Source organism: Pongo abelii, chromosome 3 (genome assembly GCF_028885655.2).
Source record: "Pongo abelii isolate AG06213 chromosome 3, NHGRI_mPonAbe1-v2.0_pri, whole genome shotgun sequence".
NCBI classification, from domain to species: Eukaryota; Metazoa; Chordata; class Mammalia; order Primates; family Hominidae; genus Pongo; species Pongo abelii.
In genome coordinates, this window is record NC_071988.2 from 411,156 (window position 1) to 423,448 (window position 12,293).

At 39.0% G+C, this 12,293-nt stretch overlaps 1 pseudogene; it reads right to left on the bottom strand.

Moving 5' to 3' along the window:
- Positions 1-6,600: 6,600 nt before the first annotated feature.
- Positions 6,601-10,960, bottom strand: LOC129058886 (ATP-binding cassette sub-family A member 10-like; annotated as a pseudogene).
- Positions 10,961-12,293: the final 1,333 nt, after the last annotated feature.

The window sequence follows — 12,293 nt, forward strand, 5'->3', positions numbered from 1 at the left end:
GGATGCAGTGCAGAGGCTCTTGGGAGGGTGGTCATTGAGTACTTCAGTGAGAAGGATGAAGGTGGGAAGATGTACATCACATGACAGACAGCCCAACTTGACACTTGAGTCAGACATATCATTATTCCAGCCAGTACTGCCACTCCTTGAGTTTGTCATCTTGAAAAAAATGTTTACTTATTTCAACTTCCATTTTATTAACTGTACAATGCATTTTATTGGTAGAGCTTGAAAGATAGGAGAATATTCTCAAAGAGGCATAAATATGTAAATTTTAAAAATGTCTAATGATATATTTGTTAAAAATCCTTTCGTTTTCCCTTGACATGTGTAATAAGTTTTTCAGATCTGTATATTTTGGGAGTGGTTTCAAACAGAACCTCAGGGCCTAGTTATGGGAATATTACTGGATTAAAAAAAGTAAGAAACATTTCTCTTCCTCTATGGCTGCAGAGAACTGAATACATTTTTAGAAGAAGTTTTGGTAGATAAATTGGTGATTTAGAGATGTGCCAAAATATCAGTTTCTCTTTTCTGCATGGTGGGGAATTTGTAGTAATGAATAAGTCTGCTCTGTATGCTGTTATCTGGATGTCTGAATTTAATGTTACATTTTATGGAATAGGACTTGACATTCCTGGTTAATGTTCATGTATGATTACCTATTTGTTATTACGGAAATAATACCTAAATGATTATTGTCTGAAATTGATATATATTTTGGCTTTTCTTGTTGAAGTATAAAATGTAAGTGCCTTACAATCTCCTTTCCTCCTATAAACATAAGCAATGAGTTTGAGGAATTTTGCTGGTTTCTTTAAACACTGAGTTCTTTTGTATAAAACTAAGTGAATAATCTTGACTGGGAATCATAGACCTAAGACTGTAGACTGCAAGGTAAGGCCAATCTTGATCCTGCCAAAGGAGGTCATCAGTAGCCCGGTAGTTTCCTCCTGGGAACATTTCCTGCAGGTGTCCCAGCCTGGCTCAAATTAGACCTGAAAGGAGCCTTTATACTGAGAAGCTACAGAGCCCTGGAAAGCTGAGGATCCACAGGCAGATGCAGTGAGAGGTTGGGATGGGAGGAGGGTTGTGATGTCCTCTGAGAGGGGGTAATTGTTATTGTCATTGGGCTGTTTCTAGATATCAACAAATAAAATAAATTCTGATGTAGGTAAGAAGTGACTTTATTTTAAGGAGTATTGCAATGGAAAAAGCACCGAGCCCAAGATCTGCAAGCATCTCCAAAATGAGGCAGATAAAGGCTATTTTTCATATGGAGGAGCAAACAAGATTAGAAGAAAGGTGGGAGGGAGAGGGCAGAATGGAGAATGAGAATGGCAAAATCAGATTCAAGACTAGAGAATGTTTCACCCTGAAGTCAGCCTGTTCTTGGGAGGGGCATCAAGAGGGTTGTATGCTGGCTTAGACTGAAGGTGGAGCATCATCCAGGGGCCTGGGAGAAGTAGAGAAACTTGAGCAGTTTGGTTAACAAGTATTCTGTTCTGAACACTGAAGACAAAATTATAATTATTTATGAGGGAAAAATGAGAATGTAGAATCTGTGAATTTGTGATACCTAAAGAGGGAGTATCATAAAAGTCATAATGAAAAGGGTATTTCATTGCAGTAAGCTTTTCTTGCAGAACACAAAGGATTTGAGAGATGTTAAGTCATAACTACCATGATTCACTGCCCACCTCATGTTTTCCCTGCTTTTCTTTGTCCTATATGTTTTTTCCTCTTGGCATTTACTGAGTTGTATCCAATATAATAATCTAGTAAACATAGGTAAAGTGTTTTTGCCAAGTTCTGTGAGTAGTTTTATCAAATCCTTTAACTTGAGAGAGGGAGTTATGGAAGCCCATAATTTATACACAGCTCCTCAGAAGTATAGATGGGTCCCTGGGGCTTGTGACTGGCATGTGGAGTGGAAGCAGTGTTGTGGGACTGAGCCTTGAGCCGGTGGGGTCTATGCTGACCTGGGTGTTTTCAGAATTGAGTTGTTGGACACCCAGTTTGTGTTGGAGAATTGTTGATGTTCAGCAAACTCCATGTATTTGGTGTTAGAATAAAGATATTAGGGCCAGGCGCAGTGGCTCACACTTGTAATCCCAGTACTTTGGGAGGCCGAGGCAGGCGAATCATGAGGTCAGAAGATTGAGACCATCCTGGCTAACACGATGAAACCCCGTCTCTACTAAAAATACAAAAAATTAGCCAGGCGTGGTCGTGGTGGGCGCCTGTAGTCCCAGCTACTCGGGAGGCTGAGGCAGGAGAATGGCGTGAACCCGGGAGGCAGAGTGTGCAGTGAGCCAAGATCGCGCCACTGCACTCCAGCCTGGGTGACAGAGCGAGACTCCGACTCAAAAAAAAAAAAAAAAAATTAGGCTGGGTACAGTGGCTCATGCCTGTAAACCTAGCACTTTGGCAGGATGAGGAGGGCAGATAGCTTGAGCTCAGGAGTTGAACACCAGCCTGGGCAATGTGGTGAAATCCCATCTCTGCCAAAAATCCAAAAAAATTAGCTGGGGACAGTGGCACACACCTGTATTCCCGGCTACCTGGGTAGAGTGCTGAGGCAGGAGGATCGCTTGAACCCTGGGTGGCCAATGCTGCCATGAGCCAAGATCACACCACTGCACTCCAACCTATGTGACAAAGTGAGACCCTTTCTCAAAAAAGTAAAATTAAGGTATCATAGCAGCCTTGGTTGGAGGGAGACACTGGGTCTGTTGTAGAATGGAGAGATGTTTTTTCCTTCCTTCCTTTTTCTTTTTTCTTTTTTTTTTTGCATACAAGCTGTCACACTGTGAATTGTCCTGTGATTCTAGGTCTCCTCCAAGGGTCAAAGGAGACTGAGGACTGCTTCTAGAGTTTTCCACTAATAGGCCACATAAGTGTCCTGAAGATTCATGGCTTCTTTCTACCTCCCAGATCTTGAATCGGCACCAGTGACCTCTTTCCTGCAGTAGCCTAGGTTTCTGGATCACCTCACCATCTTATCTCCTTGCACACACACATTTATAAGTCAGAGCTGTCCTGCCTGGGCCAGTATCTGTAGCACTAACCAGTTGTTTCATCAATTGTGCACCAAACCTCACCCATGGGTTCTTGATAGCGCCTTTTCTATTCTGCATTTTTCCCCCAGAAACCCTCTTTCCTGTGAAGACAGTATGCCCAAGGTCACCCTGCAGGTGCCTAAATCCAGGCCATGCTGGAAATCAGATGTCCATGAGTTCGAAGCAGAGTTTTTGGATGTGGTTATTGTAAATATAAGTGCAAAACAGAAATGAGAGACTTAGTCCTCCAACTGGAAAATAAAGGAAGAGTATTTATTCTCCTCCCTTTTCTAAAAACCTTTAATTAAGAATTTTTTTTTTTTTTTTTTTTGAGATGGAGTCTCACTCTGTCACCCAGGCTGGAGTGCAATGACGCAGTCTCAGCTCACTGCAACCTCTGCCTCCTGGGTTGAAGTGATTCTCCTGCCTCAGCCTCCCCAGCAGCTGGGACTACAGGCCCATGTTACCACACCTGGCTAATTTTTTTTGTATTTTTAGTAGAGATGGGGTTTCACTGTGTTGGCCAGGCTGGTCTCAACTCCTGACCTCATGATCCCCCCCGCCTTGGCCTCCCAAAGTGCTGGGATTACAGGCGTGAGCCACCGCACCTGGCCTTAATTTAGAAAATTTTTATATGTAAATTCTTTCTCTGCCTTTTTTCTTTCTTGTTGTATTTTAAGTATCTAATTTATTTCTACTAGAGGTCTAATTTTTATTTTATTATGCTAACATTGGGATTAGTTATTTTTCAAGTGCTTTGAGGATTAAAGTTTCATTGTTTGAGATCTTTTTTCTTAGTATAAAAATATATTGCTATAAAATTCTTAGAACATCTTTTGTTACATTTCAGTTTTGATATGTCCTGTTTCTATTTTCAGTTTTCTCAAGATAGTTTGTGATTTTTTTTTGTCTTTGACCCATTGGTTTTTCAGAAGCATGTTGTTTAATATACACATATTTGTAAGTTTTTTACTTTTCCTTATATCGATTTCTAGTTTTATAAAATTGTGATTTAAAAATTTGATATGATTTCAATCTTTTTAAAAATGAAAAGACTTTTTTGTTTTTGTTGTGGGCCAGATTTATGATGTGTCCTGGAGAATGTTCCATGTGTGTTTGAGAAGAATATAAATTATACTGTTGGATGAAATGTTCTATATATGTCTGTTAGGTTCAGTTTTATAGTGTTAAGCAAGTACATTGTTTTTTCACTAGCTTTCTGTCTGAATGATGTATTAAGTAGGGCAGTATAGTCCCCTATTATATCTGTTTCTCCACTTTTCTTAATATGTGTTACTGTATTTATGGGCTCCAGTGTTTGGTAAAATATATATTTATTTTTTGACAAATTAGACTCATCATTATATAATAAAGTTCTTTTTTTATGACAGATTTTTCTAGAAGTCTATGTAGTCTGATATAAATATAGCCACTTCTACACTGTTTTAGTTATTATTGGCATGGAATATTCTTTTTCATCCTTGTACCATTAAGCTATGTATGTCCTTAAATCTAAAATAAGTCTCTTGTGCACAGCATATTGTTGATCTTTTAAATCTATTCAGACATTCTGTGAATGTTTTCATTTATTTTTTGCTTCAATAACAGAATATCCCAGAGTTGGTAATTTATAAAGAATAGAAGTTTACTTAGCTCAGAATCCTGGATGCCAAGAAGTCCAAGAGCATATCATTCCCATCTGATGAGAAACATACTTCCACATCACAGCATGACCAAAGGCTTGAGGATGACGGAAGGTGTACACCAGAGCTCACTTTTATAATAGACCCACTCTCATGATGACTAACACACTGTGGAAATGATGATACTAATCCTTTCATGAGAGTGGAGTGCTCATGACCTAATAACTTATTACGGGCCTCATTTCTTTATTTTCTCACAACGGTAGTTAAATTTTAACATGAATTTTGGAGGGGATGCTCACACTATAGCAATGTTTTTATTGAATAACTAAATGTATATTTAAAGGAATTAGATTGATAAGAACTTATTACTGCTATTTGCTTTTCTTTTTTTTATTATTTTTTTTTATTTTTGACAGAATCTCGCTCTGTCGCCCAGGCTGGAGTGCAGTGGCACGATCTTGGCTCACTGCAACCTCCGCCTCCCAAGTTCATGCAATTCGCCTGCCTCAGCCTCCCAAGTAGCTGGACTACAGGCACCCACCACCACGCCCAGATAATTTTTTGTATTTTTAGTAGATATGGGGTTTCACCGTGTTAGCCATGATGGTTTTGATCTCCTGACCTCATGATCTGCCCACCTCGGCCTCCCAAGGTGCTGTGATTACAGGCGTGAGCCACCGCACCCAGCCCTATTTCTGCTGTTTTCTGACCATTTCGCTTTCTGTTAATTCTTTCATGCTGTCTTCCCTGGTGTTTTCTTGAATTTTTGTTTTGTTTTTGTTGTTTTATGACTTCTTTTTTTGTATTTACCCACTACAATTTTTTTTTGTAATTTCTAAGAAACTTATGTAAAACATCTCATAGTTATAAAATCTAGCTTCAGATAGCAATTTAACTTTTTGTTTTGTACAGATAGGGTCTTGCGTTGTTACCCAGGCCAGACAGGGTCTTGCTTTGTTACCCAGGCTGTAGTGCAGTGGTGCATTCATAGCTCAGTACAGACTCAACTTCCCCAGGCTCAAGCAATCCTCCTATCTCAGCCTCCCAAGTAGCTGGGACTACAAGCACATGCTGCCATGTCTGGCTGATTTTTTTACTATTTTTTGTAGAGACAGGGTTTTGCCATGTTGCTCAGGCTGGTCTTGAACTCCTGGGCCCAAGCAATCCACCTGTCTTGGCCTCCCAAAATTCTAGGATTACAGGCATGAGCCATCAGGCCCAGCTGCTTCTTTTTTTAAAGGAATAAATAGCTTTCTGAGATCTTTAATTTTAATTATGTACTTATTGAAGAGACAGGGTCCTGCTATATTGACCAGACTGGTTTTGAACTCCTGGCCTCAAGCAAAAGTTAGCTTCTATACACAGAAAAATTAAACAATCTTACTCCCTTCAACACAGTATTTATGTCACACTCAGCCTTCCTATTAGCTGGGACTACAAGAGCCCGCCACCACGCCCAGCTAATTTTTTGTATTTTTAGTAGAGATGGGGTTTCACTGTGTTAGCCAGGATGGTCTCGATCTCCTGACCTCGTGATCCACCCACCTCAGCCTCCCAAAGTGCTGGGATTACAGGCGTGAGCCACTGCGCCTGGCCTCACACGCTACATCTTTTTATATCGTATACCCATTAACAATTTATTGAAGCTATTTTTAATAATTTTTTCTTGTAGTTTTTATACCAGAGTTAAAAGTGATTTTTGACCATAATTACAGTTTTATAGCCTTCTAAATTTGACTATGTATATATGATTTTCAGTAATATTTACATTTTTGTTGTAAGTTAGGATTCCATTACAACTTGAAAAATTCTCATTAGCATTTTTTGTAAGTCAGGTCTAGTGATGAAAAATTTCCTCAACTTTTTTTAAATCTGAGATTTTGATTGATACATCATTTCTAAAGAACAGCTTTGTCAGGTGTAGTCTTAGTTGTCAAGGTTTTTTCTTTTTCTCTCTTCATTTGCACTTTAAATATACGGTTTCACTTCCATGTGGCTTGCATGGTTTTTGCTGGGCAATCTGCTGATAACCTTATAGAAGTTCCCTTGTGTGTGAAGAATCTCTTTTCTCTTGCTTCTTTTAAGAATCTCTCCTTGTCTTTGAATTTTGGCATAATTATAACGTGTTATGGACAATTTTTGTTAGATTCTTCTTGCTCCAGACATTTTGGGCTTTTCAACTTAATGTCTATATTTCTTCCAAGATTGGGAGAAATTTAAGATATTATATCTTTAAACAATTTTTAAAATTTTTTCTTTCAAAGCCCCTAAAATACGTACATTCTGTTTATTACACAGTATGGGGCCCAAATGCTTTATTCACTCTTACATTCTTTTTTAAAATTCTAATTAGAAACTTTCAAATGACTTACTTTTACGTCTGCTGTTTTTTTTTTTTTTTCCTGTGTAACGAGGTCTCCTGTTAAAGCTTTCTCTTAAATATTTTAGATCTCCTATTGTGTACTTCAGCTCCAGCATATCTATTTGGTTCTCTTCTAATGGGTTCTCTTTATTATAATTGTGATTTTGTTCATACGTTGTTGCAAAAGAATTTAGTAATGTGTGGTCTTTCTGCATCTCATTGAGATTCTTTAAGATAATTATTTTGAATTCTTGGCCATTTTTTAGATCTGTGTCTTACTGTAAGTGGTTACTGGAGCATTTTTAGTTTCCTTTGGTGATGTTATGTTTGCCTGATCCTTCATGATCTGTGATACCTTGTTTTTATGTCCTTGGATCTAAAGGAGTAAATATCTCTTGCAGTCATTATAGATTAGTTTGGGGAGGTAAATATTTTCTCCTATTGGATCTCTGTGCTGATGAGATTTCCAGTGAGTTTGCAGTAAGGTGCATTGGATCTGGATCACAGTGAAGTTCATGCTTGGCAGACCTGTTATTAGGGCATCAGACTGTTGTGGATTCTGTCTATTTTCTGGGAAGACTGAACTTTCTTCAGGATCTTGATCAGTAAGACTGGTGCTGAGGAAAAAAAGCCTCCGGTTACATAGGCAGATGACAGAGCCGATACAATCCATGTGAGCAGGTGTGGCTTCTGCTGTGTGGCTCTTGCTGGGTTTCTGGAAATCTTCTAACCCAGTCATTGGACAGGTTCCTAGATGAGAAGTACTGACCCTTGGTCACAGCTGAGAGGGTGTGGAACTGATTCACAGGGCTGCCTCAGGATACACAGCTGAGACCAAAGTCTTCAGGTTTGTTTCTGGGTTCACAGCATTTCTCCCTCCAGATTCCTGGGTGGGCAGGACTGCTCCCAGACTTTAGCTGACAGGGACTGGAGGTAGGTTTTGGGACTGGAGCTGGGTTTTAGGACTGCTTCAAGATTCACAGTGGGAATAAAGTCAGCCAGCATGCCTACAGGGGCACATATAGGTGTGCTTTTTTGCAGGTCCCAGGTTAGGAAAAACTGCTTCTGGACTTTGGTTTCATGGACTGGGAGCCAGATTATAGTGCCACATCAAGATCCACCATTAAACAAATATTGGTAAGCCTACATCCAGGGGCACAGATGGATGTTTCTGTCTGTGGGTTCCTGCATGTGCAGGATTTCTTCCACACCATGATAGATGTGTGCAAGGGGCTAATCAGAGACCACAGAGAGGACCAACATCTAAAGTCCTTTCACCTGAGACACAGGACATTATGAATCCTCCTTGGTGTCTTGGCAGATGGTGCTAGTGGCATAAACAAAGCCAAATGGCCTACAGCTGTATTTACAATGAGAATTAGTCATATTTTATTTTGTAGCTGGGACTATGATGGGCAAGCATGCCACTCAAGCAAGCTCATGCCCTCTCAATACAGCCCTCCTCAGTCTTGGGTTTACACCCTTTGACGTGGATTCCAAAGTTCCCATAAAGGTTCTTTTGCCAGGGCAAAACTGCTCCTTTTTTTTTTTTTTTTTTTTTGAGATAGAGTCTCACTCTTGTCACCCAGGCTGGAGTGCAGTGGCGCCATCTCAGCTCACTGCAACCCCCACCTCCCAGGCTCAAGCAATTCCCCTGCCTCACTCAGCCTCTCGAGTAGCTGAGATTACAGATGCCCGCCACCATGCCCAGCTAATTTTTATATTTTTAGTAGGGATGGAGCTTCACCATGTTGGCCAAGCTAGTCTCGAACTCCTGACCTCAGGTGATCCACCCGCCTCGGCCGAAAGTGTTGGGATTACAGGTGTGAGCCACCGTTCCCGGCTTGCCACTTTTTTTTTTTAAGTCCATCAAAGTTTTATTTATAAGAAATAAATTTGCATATAACCCAAACACAACAACTCTGGTATTACATTAATACAGCTATAACATTAATGCAGCAATTATATAACACAAAAATGTTATAAGGACATGGGAAGTGTTTGTGAACTGTGAGGTGAAAAGATACAGAAAGTGACTATGCCTACTGATATTACGTTTGAAAAAGGACCCATAAAAAATACATTGAATATTAGTTGGCTAAAGAGAATATTAACTGTGGTACTTTCTTACAGATTATGGTTATCTTCTTCCATATAATTTCAATATGTACTAAAATTCACATCTATTTTATAATCAGAATGTCATTATAATTAAATGTTATGTTGTGCCATTTCATCAGATCTTCTTATAGTCAATGTCACATTAAATTAGAATCTGAGTAAATAATGTTTAAAAATAGCTGATACATTTGAAATTTAGGCTAAAAAACTCATATTTTTATTGTAAAATGTGCTCAGTGTTAACTTTATTGATAATAACCAAAAACCAACCTAATATTTTATGATTTTTAAATTATTTTTAAGCACAAAATAGACGCATGTTGGAGATGAATAACATGTCTGATTTTGTTAATTTTGTCTACTACTTTTCCCTATATTTCCTTGTTTCCTTCATCCTTAAATTTTTAAAAATGAAAACTTTAATCATTATTGCATGTTTAAACTATTGAATGTTTTCTTTTGTTAACTGAAGTAAAAGGAAACATTCTTGTAGAATTATGGAAACTAATAATGTAGTAGGACTTAATTGAATGTTAGGAGGTTTTTAAGAGTCTTCCTGTGGGAGAAGTTTCCATCGAACTGTTGTATCAATTTTATCATCAACATTTCCCAGCGCCTGCTCTTTACAGAGTTCTAAGAACACCTGCTCCAAGGTAGCCTGAGAGAGGCTGTATTCCTCCAGGTTGAAGGTCTGTTTCACTGCCTCTAATTTGAAAAAGGCCTGAGACAGAGGGTGGACATCCTCCACAGGTAACTTATATGCCATTAAAGAGGAATATCTTTCCTGCCAAGCAGTCTGTGGGAAAAGCTTCAAAATCTCTGTGTGGAGAGCTTCCACCTGAGTAGGTTCTTTCATTTTTATTTCTAGTAAATAATATTTACTAAACTTGTTTTTCAGCTGTTGAATGGAACCAATACACCTTAGCGTTCCTGACACCATGATGGCCACACAGTCACACACAGACTTAGCCTCTGACATGTAATGGGTGGTCAAGAGGGCGCCCCTCTCCTTGTTTTTAATGGTAGCCTGAAGTATCTGGCACATATGCTGCTGCCCCTCAGGGTCCATCCCGGTGAACAGCTCGTCTAGAAGCACGACTGATGGGTTCCCCAGTATGCTCAGCACGAAGCATAGCTTTCTCTTTATTCCCTCTGATAAGAGTTTTCACGGGAGCCTTAAGTTGCTCCTGGAGCTTGAGAGCTTCCACCAATCATGAAATACTAAGAGCAGCATCTTCTTTGCCCAGTCCTTTCACGGCTGCATACAACTCCAGGTGCTCTTTCATTGTAAGCCTGGGCCACAGTGAGTTCTCCTGAGGGCAGTACCCAAGAACTTGAGGCTGTTGTCATGCTGTTGCCTTACTGATGCTCTACTGCCTTGTAACACCACCACTCCTGCAGTTGGCATTGTGCACCCAGTTATCATTTTAATGGAAGTCCTTTTGCCAGCTCCATTGTATCCTAGTAATCCCAAAACTTCACTTTTTTTTTTAACACAAAAGGAAACATTTCTGATGGCTGTTTTCTTCTTTCTTGTTGAAAAGCAACTTTCTTTGTCTCATAATATTCCTTGTGTAAACATCTTGCAGTTATGACTGGTTCCTCCTCCAACTTTGGAGTAGTGAGTGCATTTGCTGCTTGGACTCTTTCAGCTTGAACATCTTCATCTTCTTCTTCAGGCTCTTCTGGATTGGGATGAGTTTCTCTACTTCGTGGAGAGATTCTGAAAACTGGGTCTTATTCATTATTTCATTTCCATACTTCATTTCTAGACACCTTATGACAAAAAGGAAAATAACACTCTGAAGGTATGGTATTAAGTTTGTTAAAAGAATGGTTTTCTTGACTTCATTTATTCTATCGTCCAGACTGTCCAAGTTTCTCATATACATAACGTTGAGCTGGATCAATAACATGACATATGCTAGGAAAGTAAAGGAAGGTATGAATATCATGCACAAAATTAAGTTGGGTTTTTCAGACTGAGTTGATACCAGAATTGTGGATACACACATTAAGATAATAAAAAAGCCAAAAGACCAAAAGCCATATTTTTTCTCCACTTGCAAAAGATGAGTGAAAGCATGTATATGAGGAATATAAGAGAAGCTGCACAACCAATTATGCATACCACCAAAACAAACATGAGTTCCCATGGAAGCTGGAATCCCAGAAATATGAAGTAGTAAATTAAATGTATTGAAAGGAGAATCAAGAAGTGTAATGGAATGTCCACTAGAGCCTGTCCACACCATTACGCTGAAGGCCAGAGGCCTGAAATCCATAACTGGGATTGAACTTATTTTTTATAATCACTGATGCTGTTTATGCCGATATAAGGAGAAATTCAGTTTGTGATCAACAACAAAAATATGGAGCCATCTATAAAACCAAGATCCAACACTATGTCATCACGAGAAAATGAGGTGCTCTCCATTTGAATAAGCTCCGTGAAGTTAAAAATTCCAATAAGGGCATTGCTAACAATTCCCATAAGAACAGGAAAACAATTCGATTTCTTGGTATTACATGCAACTGAAAATCTAATCCTTCTGGTCACCAGACACTATGATGGCTCCATTGTAGGAGGGATCATCCGAGCCATTTCTGTTTCTGAAGTCATCTATTTCCAAAACTATATCCTGATGATTCAGTGAATGCACAAAGTCTTCAATATTTGATCCTGGAGCAAAGATGAATTTAGAAAGCCAAGCGAAATATAGGGGTAGAGGAAACAGTGGGAAGAACCCTGTATGCACTCTCAGCCCCCAGCAAAGCCATATTTTTGCCATGTTTTTTTATAACCGTAGAAAATGTGGGTAGAGAACCTCCTATTCTGCCATCTTGCTATGTCATTCCCCTTGTATATTTTACTTTCTGATATGTTCTATGTCAAATATTTCTTATTTTGAATTCAAAATGTCTGAAATAAAATGCTCAAATTTTCAAATTGTGGAATAAGTAAATGTATTGAAATGCCTCATTCTCATCAGAGCATTTTATTAATTATTGACTTTTCTTTTGCTGCTGTACCTTGAATGCCAGATTCAAAATGCCAGCTCTTCCTAAGTACATAGTCACAGTTGAAAACCGTAGTTATTT